Raw genomic sequence first — 11,528 nt, 5'->3', positions numbered from 1 at the left:
TCTCGCCACAGACAGCAACAGGCCTACAACGAGAGAGATACACTTATTCAATCATTACACTTCCCTCATAGTTAGAAAAAAAGTGCTGGCAGATGGCAGCAACTATACACATAACAAGCATTACACAGAAACTCACGCACATTCCAACATGTACCAATTCGTTGGAGGTTCCACAGAGGAATATGGATGAGGTACATGTAAGGCCACACTCAGGGTAGGCCGATTTAAATTACTTGATAAATCATTTCACAATCATTGATCACAAAATTTAAATTTCATTTTTCCTTTATGCAGGGTGTTCTGTTAATTGACAGACAAACTCTGAGTGTTAGTAGGCATCAAGAGGAACAAAAATTGCAATGGAACATGGTGTCGCAAACCACGTTGAGAGGGTGAAAAATGCATGCAGGCTCCAGAGGAGACGACAGGTGGATGTCAGTTGATCGCTGAATGCGTTCGCTCACCATATCTGACGTAAGCAGAGCAGCGTCGTGAAACGCATGCGCTGTGGACGACGCAAGTTAGCGCTATTGCGGAAGTAAGCACGTGAAGCAGTTAGTTGTGTTTCAATGAGTATCGTGATGGCTGACTACACGAACGAGGAATACGCTGATATGCAATGGGCGCTTAGCACGCCTGTGGACACATCGGAGGATCTTAGCGCGGATTGTCGTTGCTCGGCAGAGATCAAAAGCGTACCTATTACAGGGGTGGGAAGTAACGAAGTCCATTTCGGAGAAGCAAAATGTAGTATTCCGAGCAGTTTTGGAGGAGATGTTTATATAAATTGGAGCAGAGCGAAAGTAACTTACAAGAGAATATTTTTTCGAAATAAAACAATTGCACTGTCTTTTGTTATCAAACATCTTTTCATCAGCTTGTTTTTTGGTATTTCAGGCTTTTTCACACCTTGTTTGAATCGGCTGTCATAAAATTTGTCACACCAGTCCATTTAAGATGACATTTTTTGCTTACTGAGAGCACTATTTGCTGTTTGGAACAGCAGCAGTTTAAATAGGCTAAAAATTTATGGTTGCAAGACAAATAACCACAAGAAAATAAGCGCAAATTTCTCGAAAATCCAATTTTCAATTTTTTTATATTCGGAAAGAAATTGTTGCAAAATGGGAAAGAATTTCGCGATTCAACACGATGTTGCAGCACTCGTTATTTGGCGATTTAACAATCGTTATTCGGCAAAGTTGCTCAATTAGCATTCGTAATTCTGCGGACTTGCTCTTTTACTCATGGAATGGAAATTTTTTTCATGAAACATCGGGATTTCTGCTGTTTGCAGTGGCGACTTTTTTCTTTTTTTGAAAATTGAAACCGACTCGCATTTGTGCTTTTAAAGCTCAAAGACCATTACAAACCATCTTCAGCTGCACGATCACGGTTATTATAGGGGTTTCGCGACGGATAGCCTATGAGGGGCCGATAGTTTAAATAAGAGGTTGCAGTTATTCGATTTTCGGGGTCAAACTCGAGCGCGGGAACTTCACGGAAAAATTTGGAAATTGATTTAAAAAAAAATCCGCTACCTTCTAATTTCGCAAACTTTTCTGGACTTCCGGCAACTCTTTCAACGAGAGACCAGATGTATTATCGGTTCGACAAGCTCTTGCAGCGCTTTAAAAATAAAAATCTGTCTTGGGGTTGCGAGGGGTAAATAAAAATTAAATATTTTTTGATTGAAAAATTTTCGTTCAAATGTAAAAAATATCTCTAGTGCTCACAAAGCGTGAAAAGCACACATGGTTAGCCACACTGTACTTTACAGTAGAGTCAAACTACTTTCCCAACGGAGACCACTATTTTTTCCAGGTCACGTGATAGCACGACTACAGAAGATGGGAGGAGGTGGCGCTGAAGAATACAGAGGAGTAAAACCAAACCCAATAAATATCTAGGAGGCTTCGGTAAAACACGCTCTTCTCGGAAAGAATCGTTTCGCGGCAAGAAGGAACAAAAAAATTTTTAGCGTCCCATACTGAGGCAAAATTCACTATTTTGGCTATTTGGCGCAGAAAAATTCGAAAATACACTATTGTATCAGGATGGCGCAAGATGTTAATTTTGGCGCAGAGTTCTCACCCCTGCTGGTATCTGCCAACGCATCCGGGAATCGTTTTTACGTCGCTGTAGATTCTGCAATGACGTCAGCGGCCGCCACTTCCAACTCTTGTAATAATTAATCAAATAAATCTTTTTGTAGTTGTTATTGTACGTTCTGTCGTTCCAGCGTAACGTCGAAACTTGCATGCGTTTCTCCCGATTGTCACCCTCTTAACGTGGTTCACGAAATGTTCCATTGCAATTTTTGTTCTTTTAGATGCCTAACAGCCCTCTCAGATTATCGGTCCATTAACAAAACACCCTGTATAAATATATATTATACTTCAATGATAGTATAAGCAACCTAGGATGGTATGCATATTATTGGATATGTGGTGAAGTTTCTGATTAAAAAAAGTACAGAAGATCTAGTAAATATATAGGGTGATTCTAAATTCATGGGACAAACTTTAAAAGGTGATATAAGACACCTAAACAAGCATTTTTTGATCATAGAATATGTGGTTGAATCGGAATAGCAACAGCGTTAAAGGGTGTTTTTAGAGTGTGCAATAGCACTTAACCAAAATCAAATATATTTTTCCAACTGGTTTGCTGTGATACCTACTATTAACCATGGCCCCCGGAGCCGTGCCCCTTCATAGTGAATTTATGGCGAGAAAAAATAAAATGAGAATCATACCGGGCCCCAGAGCTGGAGCCCTGTCAGCGCCCCCCCCCCTGGGGGGGCAATGCTATTAACCATTTGATATATATTTGCATATACTTTAGATTTGATTTCGTTTTTTATTGGTGCAAAACCATCAAGGTCATGCTGCGCTAAACAATGATCAAGCAGTATAATGACTTGTGGTAGTATTTGCGTTACCCTGGTTGGCACCACGAGAAGGCTTACCATATTACAATATCCCCATTTTTAATGTATTTTCAAAAGCCTTTTTCAAGCCCCCCTAAATGATGGGCCTGAATACCCTTCACTCTCAAATTGTTGATTGCACTCATTGCAGCAAATCCATCAGAAAAATATATTTACTTAAGGTGAACTGCTGTTGTGCACTCTAAAAACACCCTCTACCACCTTTGCTATTGCGATTTGATGGCACATTCCATAATAAAAAAATGGTTATTTAGGTGTCTCCTATCAAGAGTTGATACATCGTGCATCAAAGCATCAGTGTGTCACAGAAAACTTTGTCCTAGTTTTCACATCTACTAGAAGGAGAGAAGAAAGCAGCTCTGCGAATGGACGAGTCCCCATAGCTCACATTGCTTGAAGTAGCAGAACCAATAGCTAAAAAAACTTCATACTCTTAGAAAGGAAATCATTGGCCCTGCATGCAAAATTATAGTTTCAACAACACTTTGTGAAGGAGCAGCTGATAAAGTTTTGAAATATCATCTCTCTAATAATACAATCAGCCACAGGATATCTGAAATGTCATGCACATGCAATATCAATGAACAAGTTGTGGAGAAAATGCAAAAATCTCATAGAAAATTTGTTTTGCAAGTAGATGGCAGTATCAATATTACTGTCAAACAGCAACTATTTGGGTTTATCAGATATATTGATGATAAAAATATCAGTGAGCAGTTTATGTTCTGTAGACTGCTAGAGAGCACACCCATAGGCCATGATATTTTCGTTTCTATATTACTTCCTATTTCAATAACCATAATCTCTTTCATGGAAAGACTGTTGTAGTATATGTACAGATGGTACGCCATCTATGTCTGGGAAATTTAAAGGTTTTATACTGCCAAAGCTCTCATGAAAATCCATCCATTATAATAACTCACTTTTTTTTTGCACAGGGAGGCATGTGTGTAATCAAGAGTTTACTGTAGTTTTTGACCAAGTTGTGAAAATGGTGAACTACAACAAGTCTTGACCTTTGAAAAGCAGGGTTGTAAAAACCCGGGTTTTTCGGGCAAAATTGAATTTCCTATTTTCACAACCTCAACATATCTAATTTAAACATGTATGTACATCCTTAATGTGTACATCTTACATTATGTCTAAATATACATTTTTGGTGCATGTTATTTGTTTAATAAAACTGACCATACAATAAAGGAATTGTTTACTAACAGCCTGGGCAGGTTTTTTGTGCAAAATGGAAGGAAAATTTTTTTTCACAACCTCAACATATCTAATTTAAACATGTATGTACATCATTTATGTGTACATCTTATATTATGTCTAAATATGCATTTTTGGTCACGTTAAACTATGTATTTGATTAATAAAATTAACATAAAACAAGGGAATAATTTTTCACACACAAACAGCCCACTTTTGCATAGTTGTATCTGAACCTTGAGTTGTATGCAGAACTGCAGCAAGAAAATTATTTGTGGTAAAACAAATGAATTTGGATAATGAAAATTCTGAGGAATCAAGGATATGGTGCCTGAATTTTTTTTCGTTCAAATTTTTCAAACCCTGCAGAAAATGTATTCAAAAGTGTTGTGATCCGTCAAAAATAAAACCTTTGGCACCATATGTAACCAGAACCATTAAGTTTCTTATTTTAATCGAACCCAAACTTTCAGGAGCTGAAGTCACATACTTCTCTTTTCTTTACTTTGATCATTTTTGTCGCACCACGGTCATTTTCTGCACACGAGGGCTAATTAGACCGGGACCTACAATTTATTGCCGATTCCGAACGGCAGGCTTGTTTTTTTATACTCGTCAAGAGGTTGGTGCGCTAACCCCTCGATGGGGGACTCCCTGCGGTAGCAATTTTTGCTGCGGTCATGTCGCCATTTTTGTTGTACCCCTGTGTCAGGAAAGTTTTCTGACAAGGACGAACCGGGTATCGAACTCGCGATACCTCTAAACATCCTTTGGTACTTTATGCGAGTATCTTACCGACCTGGGCTACCGCGCCCAAGTTTTTTTTTTTTTACCTTTTCTTTACTTCCTCACTGTTGAAAAATATCACTGCTTCATTAAATTAAATTCCGAAATATTTTTAAAAGAACAGTAATAATTAAAAAAATGACCTGGTTAAGAGGAGGAGATGGCAGTCATTCTGAGGATTCATTACTCTGCAGGTGCTTTCCACTTGTCCAAATTAGCCAATTTTAGGAACTTATAATTACAGAATAATTTGAATTATTATTACATGCAAATGTCAATGACATTATTGTATATTAATATCACTATATACAAGACAACTTGTATAGTAACAGAATGCCTTCATCTGGCTGCCAATTTTAATAGGCTAATTTTCAGAGGGGGGTGGGCGAGCGGGCTTATGAGCATCTTGAAAAATCAAGCTAAGGCTTATTTTCTGGTTAGGTCTTATTTTTTTTGGAGAAAAACTTTACTTTTTGTCCTGTTTCCCTTGAAGGTGTTCGTTACCACTGTTCAATTCAAGAATTTCACTAAATTATTTTCTTTTCGTTATGAGCTAATGTTATTTTTGTCTCTCTATATTTCAGTTATAAAAGTCTGATATACCTGTGTAAAAATGTAATGCAAACATGAAAATATTTTTTGAATGAAAATTCAGTTTACATACATTGGTTTACTTCTTCACAGAGGCTTAAATTTATTTATACAAGGATTTGTGTGCATGTGCAGAAAAATATAATGTATTATAAATAAGCAATAATTTCTTTGGATATATTCATCACATATTACATATCAGGTATAATACATATATTACATATCTAAGTTCACTTATTAATGCAATTAATACTATTCCCCATATTAATCAATCTACAAATATTTCATACATTTTAATAAAAACCAACTTTTGCAATTTAATTATTTTTTTGCTGAACTCAATAAATTATTGTGTGTTTGAAAATTGTTTATTTATTATTTATTTATACAATATTGTTTGGCCGAGGCCTACACAAGAGGATGCGGAATTATATATGGCAAAAGTGTAGATTGATGGTTCGAGAAAATTCAGAAATCGTAGTGCAATCTACAATATTTGATGGTAGGTTGTTCCAGTCGATAATAGTTCTTGGGAAAAAGCTAAATTTGTGACAATCTGAAGAGGCAAAGATGGGCTGTAATTTTTTGGAATGATTGAGTCTAACAGAGAAATGTGAAGGTTGGATTAGAATATTGGATGTGTCAATATTAAAAACCCCATGGAGGAGTTTGTAAAGAAAAGTTAAACGAGAGATAAGTCGAAGAGAGGAGAGCGGTTGGATATTGAGTTGTCGCTTGAGTTCCATTATAGAGACATGTGAAGACCAACAGTTGAAAATGAAACGAGTGGACTTATTTTGGATAGATTCTAATTTGTCCATGTTGGTTTGGGTGTGGGGGTCCCAGGCTTCACAGGCATAGGAGAGGGCAGGGAGAATATATGTTTGGTAGCACAAGTGACGAACATGACGAGTGGAGTATTTTAGGTTACGGCGAAGGAAAAACAGTTTTTGGAGACATTTATTAAAGATATAATCAACGTGAAGGTTCCAGCGGAGATCGGAAGAGATTATAATGCCCAGGTATTTATATTGGGAAACCTCAGAGATCAAAGAGTCGTTTATAGAATAGGGGAATTCGTGAGGGATTCTTTTACGGGTCACTTTCATAAAAACAGTTTTTGAGAAATTGAGGGGTAATTCCCAGGTTGAGCACCATTTGGAAATAATATTAAGGTTGTGTTGGAGAGATTCTTGGTCAGAAAGATTGGACACTGTTTTATAGATGACACAGTCATCAGCGAAGAGTCTAATGCAGCAATTTATGGAGTCGGGTAGATCATTTATGTAAATTAAAAATAATAAAGGCGAGAGGACCGAGCCCTGGGGTGTGCCAGATTTGACATGAAGAAAAGGAGAGTTCCAGCTCTTGTACGAGACAAACTGGCTACGGTTAATAAGGAAAACAATTTAATGTTACTATTAACCATATAATATATGAAGGAGTGTTTTCTCCAGTTACGTTCATTATACTTAATTAGGAAGCTATTTTACAAAAACTGTGACAAAAATTAGGTGAATATAATATTTAATGAAGCATTAAATAATGCAGATTAATTAGAAATGATTTACGATATAGAGATACAGGGTGATTATATATAACTAAAGTTCCAAGTTAAAACACTAGAAGAAGAGCCATTGTTAGAATGATTTGAAAATTTACATGAATATTCCTGACGCAATGGAATTTTCTTGGCAAAGGGGAAAATATACTTAAAAATAGAAAATTAATGACACTGTACTCATTGAACACAAAATTTGCTTGCAGAGTGGAAACGATGGATTCAGTGCAAAATGATAACTTAGTTAGCATTGCATGATTTCATAATTCATGGAAACATCACAAAATGAAGTAATTGAAGAAATATCTACAACTTATTTAAGAAATGCTAAATATATTGTCCATCATAATCTGTGGAAATGAGGTGAAAGCACAAAAATGCTCGTTCAACAACAGATCAGACTATGTCATGGTCATGATGTGGATGAGCTTGCACATCACCAATGTTTTGCTATCCAACCTCTATTCATGAGATTTTGGGGTACCCCCCCTCAGCCAGAAGTTGCAAGTGTTAAGGTCAGGTTATCATCCTGTTATTGTCAAAATGGGTCTTCAGCAGCTGCTTTGCTTGTATTGTGATGTGCATCTTGATAGAAGTTGTGCTATCCACACACTGCTGCTGTTGAAGTGTCGAAATGATGTGGTTGCACAAAATAGATTATACTGCTGGCCAAGTAAAGCATCATCTACTTGCACTTTCTTTTTTTTCCCAAAGAAATTTCCAAAGCACCCATGCAAATTTTCCAGTCATTCTGACCAGTACCTCTTATTGTACAGTTTTGGAATCAAAGCTTTAATTATAATCATCCTGTATACAGCTGATTATTTTTCATATAGCTGTTACTACTGAACCTTGATTAACTGGGCTTAATGGTGAAATTTAAAAAAAAAAAAAAAAAAAAAAAAAAAAAAACACTATTGAATATTAAGACTGGGTGATATACAGTATGAGATGTGCTACTTATGGGAAAGAAAATGAAAATATCTGAGGTAATGTAAATACTAGTACACTGGTATTTGTGTCCCTTAGGGGCAGCTGGTGTCTTAGATTATAAGACCACCTGTCCCTAGACATGATGGTGTCACTACTGTTGCTGCTTCTTTGTGAAGGAAAAAAACAAAAACAGCCCTGTGACATAATACACCACTACATCAAGATGTGTAATGCAATCCTTATTCATGAATTTGCTAAAGATAGAGCATCAGAATGCAGCCAATAGTTAGAAAATGTGGCAAGAATGAGAAATTTTGGCTTCTATATATAAGTTTGAGCAGCCAAGACACTTAATATAAAAAAAATTTATATTCAGGCCACTTTTCACTTTTATGAGTTTTTTTTTGAAAAAAACCACATCTTACACCATTTAAATATGTACCATCAGAATATACTCCAAGAATATAAAATGTGGTAAGAATAAAACATATTGGCTAATAATGAACTAATATATTTTTCAAGGGAAAAAAATTATATTTAGGCCACTTTTATATGATCTTTTGAAAAAAAAAAACCACATGGTTTAAACCAAACAACCCTGATGCTTAAATAAAAAAAGGCAGTCAGAAGAATTATAAAAATGTGTCTTTGTGAGATTCCAAGAAATTATTTATCTCATTTTTGCTCCTAAAAAAAAAACTTTTAAAAATACTTCAAAGTATACATATTCTAAACACTGCACTATGCAGCAATTTTTTGAATATACATACACTAACATTAAAATAAAATTTTAACCTGAAAGCAACACATTTTCTTCAAAAACAAATTTCTCTCAAAAAAAAACCAAGCCCAGGGGGGAAAATGGGTATCTACCCGGGGAGCAAATTTAAGAACCCTGCTTTGAAGTGCAGGATTTTTTAACAGTTATGTTGCAAAACGGATGCAGCTCATACCTCTTTGTTACTTCACAGAAGAAAGGAGGTATATTGAACTAGTTCTTCGAACTCAAAGAACAGGTGAAAACTTTTTAAGAATGAAAATGAAAGCATATTTTATTAGAGGTTATTAAGTGATTCTTGGTGCACACCTGCCAACCTTGAAAACGCAAAAGTCCTGCAACTATACCGTTATTTCCCATACATAATCTGTGGAGTAGAAGTCAGATAAAGAATTAAATTAGCAAAATATGTGTATAATTTTATAAGGTAACAGACTGTGCACAGATGCAACATTTAAAAGCGGCAACATTTTTTCTGAAGATCACAAACTTTCCTCAAATTTCTTAGGATTTCATTAAAGGGGAATAAAATTTATTCATGTAGATTACAGGGCATTTTTGGTTCTCAAAGTAGCAAAATGTCAATGTGAAACTTATTGCAGTAAAATATACATTTTTGCATGTTTGAAATAATCATAGGTATAAAATGTTTATTATAGAACTCTATTACATTAAATATGATCAGACGTGCCAACTTTTGGAATCCAGAAATATGGAGATTTGCCAAAGGTGGGGAGTCCTTCCCTGCAGACACTATAAAAAAAATTGTGTGGTTTTTTTTAAATCAATTGAGAAAAAGTGCTGCCCCCCCCCCTTCCCTAAGCAGAATATAATCATCTTGGATGTAATTAGTGATGGATAATCTTGGGCATACGAAGTCATTGATGTCATGACATCCTGAAACATCAGGGAAAATCTAAAAAAATCCCAATCTAAATGAAATCGGATAAAATTTTCTTACAAATCTGGAGAGCCAGAGGATGGGCAAAATATCCAGTGTCCAGCCTGAATCCGGAGAGTTGGCAGGCCTGTTGGTGTTTGGAACTGTCGTATCTGGCAGATATTTTTCATAAGCCGAATGAACTTGATGTTTAAATGCAGAATCTACAGAAAACAATTTCCTCAACCAATAAAAGGTTTTAAACTTGGTTCTCTCTTGGAGGTCTGCGGTTCAGTCCAGGCAATTTGTGGATGAACCCTGGCAAAATTACACAATAGAAGCATTGCAAATTGTTTTTTAATCAGAAATTATTACTGAACAACATATCCAAAATCAGACCACGGGAACATTCCTAAAACTGGATTTTAAAATCCTGTTTACGTAAGCAAGATTAGGGATACCAAAACTGTTTTTTCCCTCCATAGGGAAAAAATAAAGATTTACACTCTACTCGTGGATTTTAGCTGGGTTTTTTTTTTGTTTTTTTTTGCTCTTTTCCCATAATCCTGTGATTTTTCCCTATTGCAAAATAAAAGAAAATGATTTTTCCCAATAACAAAATGAAAAACCATTTTTTTTTGTTTTTTTCAATACTCTTGAGAGATTTTTTGTGCATTTATAACAACTAATTTCCTGCATAAAACTGACAGTACTAATATTAGTGTGATTTGTGATCAAAGATTAGACAAGCAGATGTAAAGTTTTGCAAACTGAAGGAGATGGTATAAATGAAGCCAGCCAGAACTATAAGAGCAACATAGTTGTAACTGCTGGAATAAGTGTTCATACTTTATGTTGGAAGACTGATAAAAAAGAGCATTGAAATTACAAAATGGAAGGCTAGCCAAGAAAAAATGCCAAGGAAAAGTGTTCGCTTACTGTATTCATTACAGGACGAGGTTTTTGTTTAATTTTCACTACTTCAAAAACCTGGGTCGTCCTATATGTGCGAACAAATATATATCTATATAAAAAAATTCACTAAAACTAGATTTATTCATTTAACTCCATGGTGCTTGTGCACCCACTGCAACCCCGGATCTGATGTCACTGTGTCTGGCCCAGAGCCCTGAATCAACAGGAGTCCCCCAAAAGTATTGAAAACTTTCATAAATTTTGAAGTTGTCTTCCATAAATTTGGGGCTATTGTTCTCAGTTTTCGATTGTTTTATTCATCATTTTTGAATTATTTCACTGCCTGATTCTAATTTTTTTAAGCAATATTGAATTTTTAATGAAATCCAAATTCTTAATTTCAATCAGGCATAATTATCATTAGTTCTGAAGCTATTTCTTAAATTAATTCCCATTTTTCATTTTTTTCCTCTTTTTATGACATTTTTTTTAGATATTCATTCACGAATATAGAGTTTATAAAAGACATAATTTCATAATTTATGAAAGTTTTCAATACTTTTGGGGGCACCTGTCGACAGGGTCCCCAAAATTCAAGGCCCCAGGCCAGACACTGTGACATCAAATCTGGCACCCACAGAGTTAAATTAATAAATCTAGTTTGAGTGGAATTTTTTATTTAGATATTAGTTTGCGCATATAAGACGACCTAGGCTTTTGAAGTAGTGAAAGTGAAAATTAGACAAAAACTTCGTCCTGTAGTGAATACAGTAAGCGAACACTTTTCCTTGATATATTTTCTCGGCTAGCCCTCCGTTTTGTAATTTCAATGCTCTTTTTTAATCTGTACATTCCTTCTAACATAAAGTATGAACACTTATTCCAGCAGTTACAACTACATCACTCTTACGGTTCCGGCTGGCTT

Source organism: Pholcus phalangioides, unplaced genomic scaffold (genome assembly GCF_987345545.1).
Source record: "Pholcus phalangioides strain wild (caught in Gottingen) unplaced genomic scaffold, Ppha-v1.0 ptg000022l_1, whole genome shotgun sequence".
Classification (NCBI taxonomy): domain Eukaryota; kingdom Metazoa; phylum Arthropoda; class Arachnida; order Araneae; family Pholcidae; genus Pholcus; species Pholcus phalangioides.
Note: the sequence above shows the minus strand (reverse complement) of the source record.